This window comes from Salmo salar, chromosome 18 (genome assembly GCF_965601325.2).
Source record: "Salmo salar chromosome 18, fSalSal1, whole genome shotgun sequence".
Lineage (NCBI taxonomy): Eukaryota > Metazoa > Chordata > Actinopteri > Salmoniformes > Salmonidae > Salmo > Salmo salar.
The window spans coordinates 67,937,879-67,957,853 of record NC_138308.1 but is presented as its reverse complement, the minus strand read 5'-3'; the positions used below and the strand labels follow the sequence as shown (position 1 = coordinate 67,957,853).

The window sequence follows — 19,975 nt, the reverse complement described above, 5'->3', positions numbered from 1 at the left end:
AAACGGAGGTGAGGTGCATCAAGCAGCATGGTTACAAAAAATTATATTATTTAAAATGACATCCTCTATTATATCCTGCTGTTCTATCGCGCGTGCAATGATGTCTGAAGGGAAGAAAAAAACCATGTTTGTTGTTTGCAGTAACTTACTTGTTGTTGTAATATCCCAATGGATGTGGCAGTATCACCATTGACTTCAGCTTTAAAGCAAACTGTACCGCCATTGACTCGGTTATTGTATCTTTATTGTGTTATTACATTTTTTACTTTAGTGTATTTAGTACATTTTTTCTTAACCCCATTGTTGGTTAAGAGCTTGTAAGTAAGCATTTCACGGTGTTGGATTCTGGGGTAAACTTTGAACATTGTTATACTCAGAAGTATAGGAACATTAGTTCCAAAAGAGACATGAGGGGTGCCATAGTGAAGCTTGGGAGGGGCTGAGTGCAGGGAACACGATCGCATGTGGCAGTACTGATAAGGGGAGAAACCGCTGAAGGATCATATCACTTAGCTCCCTGCCCTGCAATAATGATGCAATGTTTAGCGATAAGGAGGAGACTCTACCCAAGGTGGGGTATGAATACTACAACGGGGGAAACCATGTCTGTGTCTGAATTACAGCTGTATAGACCCTTTGGGAAGAAGTAAACTTGGTTAAGCTTCTCTAGTGTCCGTGAGTAAATTACTGAAATTTAGAACCTTACAACGGTAAGGTTGTATTCGGCACGATACAAATAAAATGTGATTTAATCTCTGTACGTGAAACAGGGATCAACATTACTGGTTAACCATTTACTGAAAATGTGTCTTATTCAATAGAGGAAACGTTTTCACATGTTCCATTGGACAACCGTTTGTAGTACCAACTAGACAACGTAGCTAACACAAGGACAGTCAGAACAGTATGTTTAGCTTGGGCGGATGATGTTTAGAACTGAATGCAAACGCATATAATAATGAACATGGCCATCTCTTTCACATGGTCTGCATCCCTTTCAGATAGGGACACTGCATTAATTTCTCCATCAAGACAGGCTATGGTGCAGGATTCACAAAGAGACAATGGAAGGCTTCAATTAAAAACTTGAATAGAGAGTGAAAAAGCATGAATAAACATCATCTGATAAACGAGTCAACTTCCTCATTGTTAATAGAGGTGACGTAACAGGCAGATACATTTAATGATGCTAGCCAGCTCATTTCCTGCTTTCCAGTGGAGTAAGCTTGTCTTTTCTACTACTAGCCTAAGTGCTACGCAATCCATAAGGTTACTATTGGTTAGGAAGCTGAACCTTTCGAATCAATGGATTTACAGAGTGCAAAGCAATTCAGGATAAGACACACGATATTGGCTTATCTAATGACTTTTTTGTTGACACAATTCCTTTCATAGGGAAAATGTGTGAATATTTGGAAAGTTACTATGAGCATAAATGGCCACCGCAAAGGGTAAATCTAACAATCTCACTGGATTACAGAATCCTAAATTCACTACCTATACAGTATGAAGCATCTTTACTGTGGAAAAGTAATGTTAGGCCACCTTAAAATGTACTGTAACACAAAGCATATGGCTTTTTGGAACCCCATTGACCACACAATGAAAACAGTCTACTGCCTGCCTATTGACCAACAGATCGCTAATACCTGCTCCCTGACACTCACTCACACAGAGCAACAAACACTCACACAGCTGGCAACTGTTGTGTACGTATTATTGAATTAAAAACCACAGAGTGAGTTACACCAGAATCTCAACAGAGAGACTCTGGAGGACACAGGTCAGTGGTCAGGGACTGCTGTTTGACATGACCATTACGACCCATATCCCTTGACCCACTCACCCCCATGGAACCCATCTCGAATGCCTTCAAAACACAGATAGTAGATTGACTGAGATACAGGACCGAGGCTTGCATCTTCCCATTGAAAAATGTGTCCCTACTTTTACAGTCTATCCAAGTCTCTAGGTGTGTGTACACTTGTGCCTGCCTAATGGTTGCTAGGACCAACAAAAAAAACTAAGACCAGAAACTAGCCAATGAGTTGTTAGTCTGAGTTTCTACGGGCTCTGCTTCAAAGCACACTGTCAAGATACTGCACGAGACAAACAGAACTCAAAGCCTGAAAGCCAGTTCAAAGTAACCGACAATGACATTCAGACCTCCTTCATGGGAAATAAAACAAGTGGCAGAGGGGCCTGCTATTTCTCAGAAGGCAGGAGGGGGGGAGCATTGAAGTGGATGATGTGAGGAAAAACTCAGGAAAAAAGGCAAAAGACAGAGATTACCATTGGCACCAGTCATTTTGAGTCTCAAAACTGTAACTCAAAACTATTAGGCTAAATCTCAGAAACAATCTCCAATGAGAAAGGGGGAATATCTGAAAGTGTGTCTATAAAAGCTAGCCTGGTTAACCAGACCAACCACTGCAGTTGCCAGTCACCATTGTTTGACCTCACAGTCTGGTTAGGTAGCCAGGCTATATAGAAGCTCCAGGCAGTGCCTGAATCTGAACATTCTTCGCCTTCGAGAAATAGGTCAAACTCCAGTTGTCCCAGTAAAGGTCCATGATCATTATCTGTGATCTGCCTGACCTTTTCTGATGACCATTCTGGGTCCAGTGAACCCACCCAGTTGCACTATTGGACGCTGTGGTGACATGGCATGTTATGACACTGTGTAACCTGCTTCTATAGACCCATCATTGCGGCCTACAAAAGGATGTGGAAACTTGAGCCGAATATATAGGCCTAGCCTTTGGGACTTGACCTTAAGATTAATCTTTTCAATGGCTCACAACATGTTGACATATGCGTTACATAATCAAAACAAGTTCAAGAGGTTCAGACTGCACCTTTAAAGATGAATAAACATGCATATCTAGAGAAAGACCGACGAGGTGCAAATGCATAACCAGTATGCACACTATGCACAAAATCTTCCTTAAATCTGATTCTGCCTTATATAACATAGGCGCCAATGGTCTTGGGCATAAACGAGAAACATTTCGTGTTGAGTCTATCAGACCACCGAAAGTGTACGCACAGCAGTGATCTAGAATATTGGACCATTGGTATTCATTCTTTTAAAATTGTCAGCGCAGCTCAAGCAATTTCTCCAACGGTCAACACATTAAAATGAATAGAGGACCCTTACCGGAGACGCGTTGGCTGGGAATTGTGGGTGGTGGGCGTTAGGGCTGAGTGTTCCCGCAGATGGTGGTTTCATAGCTACGTCGCTATGTCCTATTTCCTCAAGGAAAATAATTACACAACCCTCTATTCTTTCGCTCGCAAGAGTTAATCCTTTGTTACTTTTCCAACCTTTCCACCCTTCATTAAAAGTAGACTCGGCAAAATGACGTTGCCACAAGCAGCACCAAAGATACTGAGATGAGCAAGATACTGCGTGAGAGCAAAGTCTTGCATTTGTGCATGGGTTCGTTTCACGCAGTTCACAGCGTGTTAGCCACGGCACCAAAACAGCAGAGAAGTTGAGAATCGCACATCAACACTTTTAGTTGTTGCGGAAATTGACCGACTATGCTGTTTACTTTCTGCATCTATGTCATATCGCTATCTACCTTTAAAATGTCAGGAAGGTAAACATGAAAGATGTGTCGCCTAACAGTAATGTGCACTAGGGGCTGTGTAAATGGAAACTTGGTTGGTGGTGGGTCTCTCACATCAAACAAAGAGCAGTTATGCCTGCTGATTCTCAAAACACAGGGACAATAAAAAGCCTCGTGCCCAGGCCAGAACATTAATCATGTTAGTATCTGTGTTTATGGCTGCAGCTGTGTGTGTGTGTTTATAATTAGCAATCTCAGGCTCTGAGGCAAAGTCCACGATGTTATGGTTCTGACAAGAAGCCAAACTTGAGAAGGCCCTCCTGTCAATTTGGCAAATATTGAAATATTTCAATTGAAAAATTGCAATGCAGTGAATGAGCAATGCCATACATACTTCAAAAGTGATTTTAATGATGTAGTGAAAAATGATCATAACACAACTTGAATTTTAGGAAGCAGTTTTTCATGTGACGTTGAGAACCATTATATGGTTAATTTATTTCAAAGCCTTTAAAAGGCACAACTCAAAGCAAACATACTCTGTGTACCACTCCTCTCTGATCTCTTTATCCTCTGTCCCTGTCTCCCACCAGGCTCTCCCTTCATCCCTCAATAGGTAGTACAAACCGAGATGAAAGCACATGAAAGTAGGAAGACACTTCACAGCAGCCAAAGGGTGTGAGCTATAGTACTGTATCAGTAGCCGAGGTCTTGCATGTAAATATTACATTTACTTACGCAACACCAGGTCCCATAGACATTGTTATGATGCTGTTAAGTAACGATTTGACAGAGAAGAAAATGGTTGGGTCAAAAATAAATATTACAATATATAACTGGACAGGCACATAAAAACAATTACAAAAATGCAAAAATAGAAACATTGCCTGCAATGCAGAATCTAGATTAGAAAGAAGCTTGAAGAGCTGTGGACAGGTCGTTATTGTAAAATAACATTTGTTCTCAATGACTTACCTACCTACCTACAGGGAAAATGAATCAATAACTGAAGAGAACTAAGCACTATAAACACAGACTTAAACAGCAGTAACTACCGCTGTGATAAAGGAACTTGACTGGGGAAGTTCTGGGGTGCAGGGGGCACAGCTGGGCACTGACTGAAACCTTCACAGAGCAAAGTTTTCTAAGTTTGCTAATCTGAAGTCCATAGTTGTATTCAGTAGGATAAAAGAGAACAGTATATATGTTTTAAGGGATAGACACCCACAGCTGAGAGGTAACCCTGTGTTCTGTGTCATTCAGAGATCCTAACCACAGCCCACTACCACAGCCTAAGAGTTTGACTGAGAAAAGGGGAGGGGAAAGAGAGAGAATGTGTAACCACACACACACACACGAGAGAGCGAGAGAGTAATTGATTGGAGGGAGCGGCAGAGAAAAGTCGTTGCCCCCAATGCCTACAACACGTGTGTAAACTTGAATAAACCTTGACACAGAGCGCATGCTGTTGTCACCACAGTGCGCTGATCAAACACTGGTTTGACAAGGTAGTTTGAAAGTAGTGATAGTAGGGCAACTCAGAGCTGAGGAAAACAAGAGGCAGTACAAGAAGGGGAATTTGTGTACGCAAAAGCGAAAATAAACCACCTGCACTAAACAGCTCAGCTGTGATCGAGAGGGATGTAAAACCAGCCGTTAAAACTTTTTGTTGAACTTTTAAAAACAGCTTCATAAACGTCAGAGTAGGTTATGATAATTCCGTCAATGGCCATAGTCCCATACATGTATTCATTATTTTAAAAATAGGCCTAAAGCCTCACACACCAAGAATATTCAAACTTTTTGATGTGCACATAGCACAGATCGTACGCCGATCAGCCTCATTAAAATACTCCAGGCCACAAGGTGGCAGTGCTTTCTTAAGCGAGGTTTGGCTTAGCTAACTATCAAGCTGTGTTAATGTTGCTAGCTAGAATTTGTAGTAAGCCCTTGCGGATACCAAAAGATGGTGAATAAACGAAGATGTCCCGGTTTACCATAAAAAAATGTAATCAGTTCTGGTCTGCTTATATGGGGCTCTCCCATAGGCACCAATGCATTAGCAGCTGGGTCTAGTCTGCTTAGTTCATTGACTGTAATGTAACCCCAAAAAATTAGGGAGTGGGATGTCTCGCTTCCTCTTTCGTCTCTGTTGACACTAGATGGCCACAACTAGATAACTAGTGTAGCTAGCAACATTAGAATTAGATCACAATAGATTTGTTTTTGAATGAAGCAGCTGCCTCTTTAGCTGCAAAGAGTCAGTGGAGTAGTTAGCCCGATAATTTTTTTATTTCACCTTTATTTAACCAGGTAGGCTAGTTGAGAACAAGTTCTCTTTTACGACTGCAACCTGGCCAAGATAAAGCAAAGCAGTGCGACACAAACAGCGACAGAGTTACACATGGAATAAACAAACATACAGTCAATAACACAATAGAAAAAAGTATATGTATAGTGTGTGCAAATAAGGTAAGATAAGGGAGGTAAGGCAATAAATAGGCCATAGTGGCAAAATAATTACAATTCAGCAATTTAAACACTGGAGTGATCGATGTGCAGAGGATGAATGTGCAAGTAGAGATACTGGAGTGCAAAGGAGAAGAAGAAAAAATAACAGTATGGGATGAGGTAGTTGGATGGGCTATTTACAGATGGGCTATGTACAGGTGCAGTGATCTGTGAGCTACTCTGACCACTGATGCTTAAAGTTAGTGAAGGAGATATGAGTCTCCAGCTTCAGTGATTTTTGCAATTTGTTCCAGTCATTGGCAGCAGAGAACTGGAAGGAAAGGCGGCCAAAGCAGGAATTGGCTTTGGGGGTGACCAGTGAAATATACCTGCTGGAGGGCGTGCTATGGGTGGGTGCTGCTATGGTGACCAGTGAGCTGAGATAAGGGGGGCCTTACCTAGCAAAGACTTATAGATGACCTGGAGCCAGTGGGTTTGGCGACGAACATGAAGCGAGGGCCAGCCAACGGGAGCATACAGGTCACAGTATATGGGGCTTTAGTGACAAAACGGATGGCACTGTGATAGCAAATTGGATGCAGTCTGAGTAGAGTGTTGGAGGCTATTTTCTAAATGACATCGCCGAAGTCAAGGATCGGCAAGATAGTCAGTTTTACGATGGTATGTTTGGCAGCATGAGTGAAGGATGCTTTGTTGCAAAATAGGAAGCTAGATTTAGATTTAATTTTAGATTGGAGATGCTTAATGTGAGTCTGGAAGGAGGGTTCACAGTCTAACCAGACATCTAGGTATTTGTAATTGTCCACATATTCTAAGTCAGAACCGTCCAGAGTAGTGAAGCTGGACGGGCGGGCAGCGATCGGTTGAAGAGCATGCATTTAGTTTTACTTGCATTTAAGAGCAGTTGGAGGCCACGGGAGGAGAGTTGTATGGCATTGAAGCTCGTCTGGAGGGTAGTTAACACAGTGTCCAAAGGGCCAGAAGTATACAGAATGGTGTCGTCTAAGTAGAGGTGGATCAGAGAATCACCAGAATTGGACATGTGGAAAATGAAAGGGGGCAATCCTACAAGAGAAAGGCTGAAATAAGGATAATTTACTGATCTTACCAAAGACATTGTTTAGATATGTAGTAAAATTGATACATGGCTTGAGCCATGTATAAAAAGGGGGAGTATGGTAGAGCAGGCGATAGAACAGGTTAGAATAATTACTTGAACAAAAACATTTTTGTAGAATTTTCATTCGAACATTTGGAAATTGACTTATTGAACTATTCCGAATTGAGGGGAAGAAGGGGTGTTTAACAATAACAGATAAGTATAGCAAATGGGTAGAAGCGTTCCCAACTTACTTGGTGGACATGATTATGGTAGCTAGAATATTAGGACAAGATATTATCCCTAGTGTTGATTTACTGGGATCTATCTCTTTAAATGATGGATGACATTTTAGCTAATCAGGTAGAGCCTATAGAATGCCAGAGTTAGAGAGACCAGAACAGGTAGACATAGAAGTTGAAGAAATACTAGCAGAGCACATGAGAAGACTGTTTGTTAACCAAACCTGTGTGTCCAACAGGTGAATTACAGGAGAAGGTGATTCACTCAATTCAACCAGGAGACTGGGTGTGGATCCAGTCCCTGAGGAGAAAAGACTGGAAGCAGCCCCGTTGGGAAGGCCCATACCAGGTGCTGTTAAACCATTGCCTTTGCCATTAGAAAAGCTGAGAGAGTCACTTGGGTCCACGTTATCCACTGCAAGAAGGTATGTACACATATGAGCACTGATGATCACACAGAGTTAGGAGAAGAACCGAGTACCAACATGGTCATGGGGTTACCTCCTTAACGAAGATTTCCTATCCCGACCGTTCATCACTGTGTGTGCTCCTAGAGGTGTGAGTATGGGGTGGTACCAAGCAGAGAGACTAAGGGCAGGAGAGGGTTGACGGTTTTTGGGAAGAGTAGAAACTGAGCTGCATCATAGTCTAATCTTTCTGATACATTCAGATCCTCCACCTACTGGTACTAATCATAGGATACCGTTGTCATTGAGAAGAAGTAGAAGATAAACTATATAATACACTGATGAGTGACATACAGAATAAGGAATCAAAGAAGATCAAGATGTAGAATTTTAGGTAAACATTAAACAATTTCCTGGGGAAGCAGACAACTGTACAGGAATTGGGGTTGGCCAGATTGAAGTACTTAGCCAAACCAACTAGGTTCACCTTAACTCCTGATGAGCACCAGTGTGATAGATACAAGAATGGCACCGAGAACTAAGATGATTTTAATGGCTGGAAAGGTAATCGTTAATGTGACTGACTTAGGTTTGAAAGCACAGGAGAAAATGTTTAACCCCATAGCACCTATAACTGATGAAGGGTGGGCTAGTACCAGCAAAGTACGACAGAAATGACCACAAAGGGTGGTTAGGAACTTGCGCCCTGGGGCTATTGGTCCGACCAGTTTGAATTAGTTATCAGAGACCAGTTATAGGAGGCTAAAGAAGGCACAGGAAGAGTTTTGACCAGGATGGAAAAAGCTTTGAATAGATGGATGCTATTGGCATCCTCAGGGAGGTTCCAGATGAATACAAAGTTATGAATCAAATATGTGAAGGCTTTAACACTACATTATTTTGGTAGTTGACAATAAATAAAAATATGGATTGAATTAATGACATCTTTTATAATCAACAGAGATTCATGAATGAAACCGGGGATGCCGTAAAGAGGTTCTCTGACCAATTATCCGCCACCTCCCTCATGACCTGGTAAAATAGACTGACTCTCGATAGGTTACGGGCAAAGAGGGCGGTGTAGGTAGAATGATTAGGTTCATTACTGTATGTACATTTCTGATAACACAGCTCATGTTTGGGAAATGAAAAAGTGTTGTAGGAACTGTATTATGGCCTGCTTTCATCTGTATGAGGTTTAATCACCAGAACTCTAGAGAGATGGATAACGGAGCAGATGGTGAGCTACGGACCGAGTCAAAGTTCAGACCAATGGGACGACAAGTACCTACCGCCGAGCCAGGTGGAGGATTCATTCAAATATGAGGAGCACATGTTAGATGAGACCAACTATTGTGATTCATGAATTAGTTTGAATTTGTGGGAAATTTCTAAATCCAATAAAAATAGAGGTGTTATAATGTATGTGAAATATCTAGCAAAACGGGTGGATTGTAATGGAAATGATATGATTTTAAGCCCTATTGAGACTTGACAAGCCACAGTGCCTTGCGAAAGTATTCGGCCCCCTTGAACTTTGACCTTTTGCCACATTTCAGGCTTCAAACATAAAGATATAAAACTGTATTTTTTTGTGAAGAATCAACAACAAGTGGGACACAATCATGAAGTGGAACGAAATTTATTGGATATTTCAAACTTTTTTAACAAATAAAAAAACTGAAATATTGTCCGTGCAAAATTATTCAGCCCCCGTAAGTTAATACTTTGTAGCGCCACCTTTTGCTGCGATTGCAGCTGTAAGTCGCTTGGGGTATGTCTCTATCAGTTTTGCACATCGAGAGACTGAAATTTTTGCCCATTCCTCCTTGCCAAACAGCTCGAGGTTGGATGGAGAGCGTTTGTGGGCAGCAGTTTTCAGTTCTTTCCACAGATTCTCGATTGGATTCAGGTCTGGACTTTGACTTGGCCATTCTAACACCTGGATATGTTTATTTGTGAACCATTCCATTGTAGATTTTGCTTTATGTTTTGGATCATTGTCTTGTTGGAAGACAAATCTCTGTCCCAGTCTCAGGTCTTTTGCAGACTCCATCAGGGTTTCTTCCAGAATGGTCCTGTATTTGGCTCCATCCATCTTCCCATCAATTTTAACCATCTTCCCTGCCCCTGCTGAAGAAAAGCAGGCCCAAACCATGATGCTGCCACCACCATGTTTGACAGTGGGGATAGTGTGTTCAGGGTGATGAGCTGTGTTGCTTTTACACCAAACATAACGTTTTGCATTGTTGCCAAAAAGTTCGATTTTGGTTTCATCTGACCAGAGCACCTTCTTCCACATGTTTGGTGTGTCTCCCAGGTGGCTAGTGGCAAACTTTAAACGACACTTTTTATGGATATCTTTAAGAAATGGCTTTCTTCTTGCCACTCTTCCATAAAGGCCAGATTTGTGCAGTATACGACTGATTGTTGTCCTATGGACAGAGTCTCCCACCTCAGCTGTAGATCTCTGCAGTTCATCCAGAGTGATCATGGGCCTCTTGGCTGCATCTCTGATCAGTCTTCTCCTTGTATGAGCTGAAAGCTTAGAGGGACGGCCGGGTCTTCGTAGATTTGCAGTGGTCTGATACTCCTTCCATTTCAATATTATCGCTTGCACAGTGCTCCTTGGGATGTTTAAAGCTTGGGAAAACTTTTTGTATCCAAATCTGGCTTTAAACTTCTCCACAACAGTATCTCAGACCTGCCTGGTGTGTTCCTTGTTCTTCATGATGCTCTCTGCGCTTTAAACGGACCTCTGCGACTATCACAGAGCAGGTGCATTTATACGGAGACTTGATTACACACAGGTGGATTCTATTTATCATCATTAGTCATTTAGGTCAACATTGGATCATTCAGAGATCCTCACTGAACTTCTGGAGAGAGTTTGCTGCACTGAAAGTAAAGGGGCTGAATAATTTTGCACGGACAATTTCAGTTTTTTTATTTGTTAAAAAAGTTAGAAATATCCAATAAATTTCGTTCCACTTCATGATTGTGTCCCACTTGTTGTTGATTCGTCACAAAAAATTACAGTTTTATATCTTTATGTTTGAAGCCTGAAATGTGGCAAAAGGTCGAAAAGTTCAAGGGGGCCGAATACTTTCGCAAGGCACTGTATCTGCTGAGATGAAGGGTGTAGCAGGGGTAGGCGAGGGGAATTGGATGAATTTCTTTTTTGGCAAGTACACATCTATGGTGGTTACTGGAATTCTGACCCTAGTACTTATGTTCCTATTATTGATATGTTGTACTGCCTGTATAATCCCTTGCATAAGAAAGTCAGAGCAACCGGAATGATGCCTTTGATGGAATTGACCCCGGAGAACACTAAATCCAGCTCTGGGCAAGAGATGGATCTGTCAGAGGACGATCTTTGTTTTGCTGTTGAGGAAGTGGTTGAATAAGGCGTATACACAATAAATTCATATGTATTGAATGTAGTGGCAGGTGGATGAGAAGGTTTTAAGTTCTGGGACAAAGAGTCTGTCCCACACATGTTAGGTGCAGACACTGTCGCAAGAAGGTTTTCTTTTTATACGTGTTGAATAATATGTTATGAATTTATCCTGTATACTATTTGTCTTTCCTGATGTGAGGGTTTGAAGTTCCTGGGTGACTGATAGTCAACCTAGTACAAGTGAGGTGTAGACGGAAGGATGTGAGGGTTTTTACCAATCATCTAATCATTAAAATGGAGATATACAAATTGTGTTAAGTGACACCCTAGGGGGTGTCAAAAGGGGGACTCTTAAATTTCCCTGAAATTTCTTATTGGAGTGTGTTCACACCCCAAGCAAGTTTAAACCACGCTCCTCCTCCCTCTGACAGGGCAGCATTGAGCGGGAACTATCTCTGTCAGAGTATAAAAGCGAGAACAATAGGATGTGTCGTTCTCTTCTCTGTTTGCCCTGCGAGGTAAAACAGCGAGACCGTATATATACGAACCACCCATTTACCACACACGTGTTTGCATTAATTAAAGTACAAATAAATCAGAAGTTACTATGTGCTGACTATTTTGTTCTGATACCAGAAACGAACTGTCGCAACTTTAACCAACTATACATTCATGTACATATGTACATACTACCTCAATTGGCCCGACCAACCAGTGCTCCCGCACATTGGCTAACCGGGATATCTGCATTGTGTCCCGCCACCCGCCACCCACCACCCGCCAACCCCTCTTTACGCTACTGCTACTCTCTGTTCATCATATACGCATAGTCACTTTAACCATATCTACATTTACATACTACCTCAATCAGCCTGACTAACCAGTATGTCGCCTAGCTACTTTTATAGCCTCGCTACTGTTTTTCACTGTATTTTTACGGTTGTTTTTTATTTCTTTACTTACCCATTGTTCACCTAATACCTTTTTTGCACTATTGGTTAGAGCCTGTAAGTAAGCATTTCACTGTAAGGTGCATGTGACAAATAAACTTTGATATCAATAAAAACGACGTTGTCCATAGAATAGGCCAACGAGAGAAGGGGAGACACAAATAGAATATGACGTCCATCTAAACTGGAGGAAATTATTTTCCAAAAACAAATTCAAGTGGCACTGAACCAACAATGAGAGTATGAATATATGCAGTGCTCAACTAACCGGTGCCCCCGCACATTGACTCTAATCTGTCTTTCAGACTGTGGGATACGGCTGATGCTGTGGGATACGGCTGATGCTGTGGGAAACGGCTGATGCTCTCTGCTGGTGCCAATAAGATACGCTATAGGCCTACTGTTGTTCACTCAATTTAAGCATTTATATAACTGAAAGACAGATTACTCTTTTCATTGACTTCTATTTACAGCAATAGCCATTTGCTTTCCAAACTGTTTCGCCACGATTGAATTTAGAAATATTGCTTTGACTGGGTCTCTACTTTTCACTGCCAGTCACAACTCAAAAATCATCTACTTGATATTTGCCACACACACTGCCCAAATTGCTCAGCCTTTCCTTATGACTGTGGGCAATGTGATTATTCATATTACGTTTTTTAAGGCTAGGGGAAGCTAATGATCCTCTGTGGCCAAATCATTCTTTAATAGCCTATTTTGAAAGATTTAATGTATTTCTGTATAGACAGGAGTAGACTAGTTAGACTATATAATTTGGGCAATTTAATTAAATTTACCTGAGGAATGCTTAGTTTCCCCTAGGCTTATGGGCACTCCATCTATGAGCCTATGTCAATCTACTATCCCCTTTAGTAGAAAAGTTGACCTATTCTATTGGTCAGCTTGTCGACAAAGAAATAGCCCAAACAGACAGTTGTGGGACAATAGATCCCAAATTCATACAACCAGTAGGTCTAGGCTACATTAAAAAAAACGTTTTAAAAAAGCAATGAATCTGATGCAACAGATCAGACCATTTAGCTTAAAATGTTGATAAACTATTTTTTAACATTATTAGCACAACAATGAGCACAAGGCAGCAGGCTAAATGAATGAAAATGTGCATTTGGCTACAGGCCAATGAAAGAAAGTTGAAAATCAATAGAACAAGAGAGACATAATGGTTTTAATGGGATCTGTAAGTCTTCATAAAATAAATTGTCTCCATGGATGTGGTCGGATTTTGCCTGGGCTACTTTGAAGCAAGGTAAAACATGCCTCAAAGTATGTAGTAAAACGTATTTAAACGGAGATACCTAGTCAGTTGTACAACTGAATGCATTCAACTGAAGTGTCTTACGCATTTAACCCAACCCCTCTGAATCAGAGAAGTGTGGGGGACTGTAAACCGAAAGGTTGCTGGATCGAATCCCGAGCTGACAAGGTAAAAATTAGAGGTCAACCGATTATAATTTTTCAACGCCGGTGCCGATTATTGTAGGGCCCAAAAAAAAGCAGATTAATCGGGCGATTAAAATGTTTCTATTTATTTATTTATTTGTAATAATGACAATTACAACAATACTGAATAAACACTTTTAGATTAACAATAAAATCAATTTAGCTTCAAATAAATAATCAAAAATGTTCAATTTGGTTTAAATAATGTAAAAACAAAGTGTTGGAGAAGAAAGTACAAATGCAATATGTGCCATGTAAAAAAGCTAACGTTTAAGTTCCTTGCTCAGAACATGAGAACATATGAAAGCTGGTGGTTCCTCTTAACATGAGTCTTCAATATTCCCAGGTAAGAGGTTTTAGGTTGTAGTTATTATAGGACTCTCTCTCTCTATAACATTTGTATTTCATATACCTTTGACTATTGGATGTTCTTATAGGCACTTTAGTATTGCCAGTGTAACAGTATAGCTTCCGTCCCTCTCCTCGCCCCTACCTGAGCTCGAACCAGGAACACGTCGACAACAGCTACCCTCGAAGCCTCGTAACCCTTTGCTCCATAAAAGCCACGGCTCTTGCAGAGCAAGAAGAACAACTACTTCAAGGTCTCAGAGCGAGTGACGTCACCGATTGAAACACTATCAGCGCGCACCCCGCTAACTAGCTCGGAAATTGATAGGCTTCAAGTCATAAACAGCTCAATGCTTGAAACACAGCGAAGAGCTGCTGGCAAATGCACGAAAGTGCTGTTTGAATGAATGCTTACGATCCTGCTGCTGCCTACCACCGCTCAGTCAGACTGCTCAATCAAATATCAAATCATATACTTAATTATAACATAATAACACACGGAAATACAAGCCTTAGGTCATTAATATGGTCAAATCCGGAAACTATCATTTCGAAAACAAAACGTTTATTCTTTCAGTGAAATACGAACCGTTGCGTATTTTATCTAATGGGTGGCATCCATAAGTCTAAATATTCCTGTTACATTGCACAACCTTCAATGTTATGTCATAATTACGTAAAATTCAGGCAAATTAGTTCGCAACGAGCCAGGCGGCCCAAACTGTTGCGTATACCCTGACTCTGCGTTTAATAAACACAAGAGAAGTGACACAATTTCCCCAGTTTAATATTGCCTGCTAACCTGGATTTCTTTTAACTAAATGTGCAGGTTTAATAAAATATACTTGTGTATTGATTTTAAGAAAGGCATTGATGTTTACGGTGAGGTACATTCGTGCAACGATTGTGCTTTTTTCGCAAATGCGCATTTGTTAACCTGTTATGGCTAGGGGGCAGTATTTTCACGGCCGGATAAAAAAACGTACCCGATTTAATCTGAATATTACTCCTGCCCAGAAATTAGAATATGCATATAATTATTAGCTTTAGATAGAAAACACTCCAAAGTTTCTAAAACTGTTTGAATGGTGTCTGAGTATAACAGAACTCATTTGGCAGGCCAAAACCTGAGAAGATTCTGTACAGGAAGTACCCTGTCTGACCATTTCTTGGCCTTCTTGATTATCTCTATCCAATACAGGGGATCTCTGCTGTTACGTGACACTTCCTACGGCTCCCATGGGCTCTCAGAAGGCGGCAAAAAGCTGAATCGTGGCTTTGCAGGCCCTGGTTGAAAAACAGTAGCGCATTTGGATAGTGGCCGGTCACAGTACTATGAGACTCAGGCTCGTGCACGAGGGGATCCCATGATTTTATTTTCTCTTTTGTACGTAAACACGCTTTCCCGGTCGGAATATTATCGCTTTTTTACGAGAAAAATTGCATAAAAATTGATTTTAAACAGCGGTTGACATGCTTCGAAGTACGGTAATGGAATATTTAGACATTTTTTGTCACGAAATGCGTCGTGCTCGTGACCCTTATTTACACTTCGGATAGTGTCTTGAACGCACAAACAAAACGCCGCTATTTGGATATAACTATGGATTATTTTGAACCAAACCAACATTTGTTATTGAAGTAGCAGTCCTGGGAGTGCATTCTGACGAAGAACACCAAAGGTAATCAAACTTTTCTAATAGTAAATCGGAGTTTGGTCAGGGCTAAACTTGGTGGGTGTCAAAATAGCTAGCCGTGATGGCTGGGCTATCTACTCAGAATATTGCAAAATGTGCTTTCACCAAAAAGCTATTTTAAAATCGGACATAGCGAGTGCATAGAGGACTTCTGTATCTATAATTCTTAAAATAATTCTGTTTTTTGTGAACGTTTATCGTGAGTAATTTAGTAAATTCACCGGAGGTTTGGGGGGTATGCTAGTTCTGAACGTCACATGCTAATGTAAAAAGCTGGTTTTTGATATAAATATGAACTTGATTGAACAAAACATGCATGTATTGTATAACATAATGTCTTAGGCGTGTCATCTGATGAAGATCATCAAAGGTTAGTGCTGCATTTAGCTGTGGTTTTGTTTTTTGTGACATTATATGCTAGCTTGAAAAATGGGTGTCTGATTATTTCTGGCTGGGTACTCTGCTGACATAATCTAATGTTTTGCTTTCGCTGTAAAGCCTTTTTGAAATCGGACAGTGTGGTTAGATAAAGGAGAGTCTTGTCTTTAAAATGCTGTAAAATAGTCATATGTTTGAAAAATTGAAGTTTTTGTATTTTTGAGGAATTTGTAATTCGCGCCACGCCCATCATTGGATATTGGAGCAGGTGTTCCGCTAGCGGAACGTCTAGATGTAAGAGGAAGACTCATCTTTGATATTACCCTTATAAAGTATAGAAATGTTTGGTGTGGTTTTTAGCCTATTATACTGCAGGCCTATGATATGAAGGCAGTGCACACCGGCGCGCTCCAAAAGACTCACTTGAGGTGAGGAAGAATGTTTGAGGCCTATAAATCAAAAAATATAATGCTTATATTTATAAGCATTCTGATCGAAAATGTACGCCCATGTCGTTATATAGAACACAGTACCTATCTGAAAAGAATAAAGAAATGCATGTCGGTGTTGTAGCATGCGGCCGGCATTTCTCGATCTCTCTCTGGGGCTAGGCCTCTATTCTTTTTCTTAAATTGCAATATCACACAGTGGATGGCTAAGCCCATGTGTCTACGTGTGATATGCCGTGTCTACGTGTGATATGCCATATCTACATCTGGCTTCCCTACAGCCTCTGCATGATGAATCATCAACATTCAGGGTGTGAAGACAAAGCCCATCAAAGTATGGAGCGCAGTTGACAACGCATGTAAAACTCATCACGGGAAAAAACCTTTTTTTGACAGGTAGGCCTAGTCTACGCTACCGTAACATAAGAGACAGAATGCGCGTGTAATTCACCCATCTCCATCTAGCTTTCGGGGTCACCTTATTTATTTTTTTTATTGTAAAGATTTATTTATACAAAAAAAAGCCTATCAGTCAAAAATCATTACTTTAAAATCAGTGGACGAGCTCTCTCTCCCTCTCTCCAACTCCCTCTCCAACTCGATTCAAATTGAATCCAAAATACATAATCTGTTCTTGATTGACATATAGCCCTACACAGTGCATTAGGAAAGTATTCAGACCCCTTCACTTTTTCCACATTATGTTACAGCCTTATTCGAAAATAAATAGTTTGTCTCCCTCAATCTACACACACAACACCCCATTATGACAAAGCAAAAACTAAAATATCACAATGATATTACATAAGAATTCAGAACCTTTACTCTATACTTTGTTGACCTGTATTTGGGGAGTTTCTCCCATTCTTATCTGCAGATCCTATCAAGCTCTGTCAGGTTGGATGGAAAGCATTGTTGCAAAGCTATTTTCAGGTCTCTCCAGAGATTTGAACATCGGTTTCTTGGTCACCTCCCCGACCAAGGCCCTTCTCCCCCAATTGCTCAGTTTGGACGGGGGGGCAGTTTATTTATTTTAACTAAGTCAGTTAAGAACAAATTCTTATATTCAATGACGGCCTACCAAAAGGTACCCTGCGTGGGCTGGGATTCAAAAATTTGGCAGCAGCACAACATGGCAGCAGCACAAAACATGGTACATATATTAAACGGGCACAGACAACAGCACAAAGGGCAAGAAGGTAGAGACAACAATACATCATGTGAAACAGCCACAACGTTCAGTAAGTGTGTCCATGATTAATCTTTGAATGAAGAGATGGAGATAAAACAGTCCAGTTTGAGTGTTTGTTGCAGCTCGTTCCAGTTGCTAGCTGCAGCGAACTGAAAAGAGGAGCGACCCAAGGATGTGTGTGCTTTGGGGACCTTCAACACAATGTGACTGGCAGAACAGGTGTAATATGTGGAGGATGAGGGCTGCAGTAAATATCTCAGATAGGGGGAAGTGAGGCCTAAGAGGGTTTTATAAATAAGCATCAACCAGTGGGTCTTGCGACGGGTATAGAGTGCAGTGATGTGTCCTATAAGGAGTATTGGTGGGAAATCTGATGGCCGAATGGTAAAGAACATCTAGCCACTCGAGAGGACCCTTTCCTACAAATCTATAAATGACGTCTCCGTAGTCTAGCATGGGTAGGATGGTCATCTGAATCTAACCCTCAGGAGATAGTAATCACACCGGTGGGGGATTTGTTTTTTTTGTTTCGTTTCGGAGGTGTTCAGAATAAGGTTAAGGGTAGAGAAAGCTTGAACACTAAGAAAGCTTTGTTGAAGAGCACTTAACAAAATCCAGGGAGAGGTCAGCTGAGTATAAGACAATCATCTGCATATAAATGGATGAGAGAGCTTCCTACTGCTTGAGCAACATTGTTGATAAGAGAGCGGGACCTAGGATCGAGCCTTGGGGTACTCCCTTGGTGACAGGCAGTGACTGAGAAAGCAGATGTTCTGACTTTATACACTGCACTCTTTGAGAGAGGTAGTTAGCAAACCAGGCCAAAGACCCCTCAGAGACAGCAATAGCCCTTAGCCTGCCCACAAGAATGGAATGGTCTACCATATCAAGTCAATAGAAATAGCAGCACAACATTGCTTAGAATCAAGGGCAATGGTGACATCATTGAGGACCTTTTAAGACTGCAGTGACACATCCATAACCTGAGCTGAAACCAGATTGGGTACCAAAGAGAATACTATTTACCTCAAGTAAGCCAGTCAGTTGATTGTTGACAAGTTTTTCCAACAAAATAGAAATAGGCCTATAACAGTTAGGATCAGCTTGATCTCCCCCTTTAACCTGTTGGGGCTAGGGGGCAGTATTTTCACGGCTGGATAAAAAAAAACGTACCCGATTTAATCTGGTTACTAATCTTACCCAGTAACTAGAATATGCATATACTTATTATATATGGATAGAAAACACCCTAAAGTTTCTAAAACTGTTTGAATGGTGTCTGAGTATAACAGAACTCATTTGGCAGGCAAAACCCTGAGACATTTTCTGACAGGAAGTGGATACCTGATGTGTTGAATTACCTTTAAGCCTATGCCATTGAAACACACAGGGGTTGATTCATGTTTTGGCACTTCCTATTGCTTCCACTAGATGTCACCAGCCTTTACAAAGTGTTTTGAGTCTTTTACTGTGAGATCTGACCGAACAAGAGCCATGGAACGGTGATGGCCGATTAGACTCTGGCACGCGAGTTCATGTTGGGTACCCTCGTTCCAATACGTTATAAAAGAGAATGCATTCGTCCACCTTGAATATTATTCATGTTCTGGTTAAAAAAGGCCCTAATGATTTATGCTATACAACGTTTGACATGTTTGAACGAACGTAAATATATTTTTTCCCCTCGTTCATGAAGTGAAGTCCGGCTGGCTTAGATCATGTGCTAACAAGACGGAGATTTTTGGACATAAATGATGAGCTTTTTTGAACAAAACTACATTCGTTATGGACCTGTGATACCTGGAAGTGACATCTGATGAAGAGAATCAAAGGTAATGGATTATTTACATAGTATTTTCGATTTTAGATCTCCCCAACATGACGTCTAGTCTGTATCGCAACGCGTATTTTTCTGGGCGCAGTGCTCAGATTATTGCAAAGTGTGATTTCCCAGTAAGGTTATTTTTAAATCTGGCAAGTTGATTGCGTTCAAGAGATGTAAATCTATAATTCTTTAAATGACAATATAATATTTTACCAATGTTTTCTAATTTTAATTATTTAATTTGTGACGCTGACTTGACTGCCGGTTATTGGAGGGAAACGATTTCCTCAACATCAATGCCATAGTAAAACGCTGTTTTTGGATATAAATATGAACTTGATAGAACTAAAAATGCATGCATTGTCTAACATAATGTCCTAGGAGTGTCATCTGATGGAGATTGTAAAAGGTTCGTGCATCATTTTAGCTGGTTTTATGGTTTTGGTGACCCTGTCTTTGACTTGACAAAACATT

General features: G+C 40.8%; 1 protein-coding gene across 1 annotated transcript in view; it reads right to left on the bottom strand.

The window, feature by feature from the left end:
* Positions 1-19,975, bottom strand: part of LOC106577489 (TBC1 domain family member 14) — an 86,886-nt gene that overhangs the window by 52,848 nt on the left and 14,063 nt on the right. The gene's annotated exons all lie outside the window — the stretch shown is intronic.